General features: G+C 37.9%; 1 protein-coding gene across 1 annotated transcript in view; it reads right to left on the reverse strand.

Moving 5' to 3' along the window:
* Nucleotides 1-795, reverse strand: part of LOC106877452 (uncharacterized) — a 45,164-nt gene that overhangs the window by 4,131 nt on the left and 40,238 nt on the right. The gene's annotated exons all lie outside the window — the stretch shown is intronic.

The raw sequence follows: 795 nt of genomic DNA on the forward strand, positions 1-795 counted from the left end.
ATATATATATATATATATATATATATATATATATATACACACATATATATAAATTATTAAGGTGGCTATTTGCAATTTAGAACCAATAAGCAACATGTACAGTTGTCACTAAAGGGATAGAGGGTGCTAGTAAGCACCAGCGTTGCTAGAAATAAGAGTCAAAAACAACTCTTAGCCACGTGAGAGCACTTTTCTAACGGCTGACAAGGCTCCCTCCCTACGACAAGCAAGATGGAGTAATTTTTCTTCAGCTGGTATCAGACTTAATCAGTCTTCATCAGTGATCCATTACTCCGTCGACAAGGATTAAAGGACCTAAGTCATCTTGGCACCATAGGAAATATCCTCTGATTTCGAAAATGTTGAAGTGAGAATTATGAATAATTAAGGTGGATATTCACAATTTAGAACTGATAGGCAACATGTACAGTTGTCACTCAAGTGACAGAGAGTGCTTGTAAGCACCAGCGTTGCTAAAAATAAATGTCAAAGCAACTCTTAGCTTGTTGTAAGGAGGGAGCCTGCCTCCCTCGTCAGCTATTAGAAAAGTGCTCTCACATGGCTAAGAGCTGTTTTGACTCTTATTTCAAGAAATGCTGGTGCTTACTAGCACCCTCGGTCACTTTAGTGAGAACTGCACACACAGCCACACAGACACACAGACACCCCCCCCCCACACACACAAATAAGTTGATAATTTATTTTTGAATGCAGAGATGCTGTTAGAATAACAGAAACACTGGGTAAATTACCCTTACAAAGCGGAAAAATTTGACAAATTTATATATATATATA

This window comes from Octopus bimaculoides, chromosome 8, assembly GCF_001194135.2.
Source record: "Octopus bimaculoides isolate UCB-OBI-ISO-001 chromosome 8, ASM119413v2, whole genome shotgun sequence".
Classification (NCBI taxonomy): domain Eukaryota; kingdom Metazoa; phylum Mollusca; class Cephalopoda; order Octopoda; family Octopodidae; genus Octopus; species Octopus bimaculoides.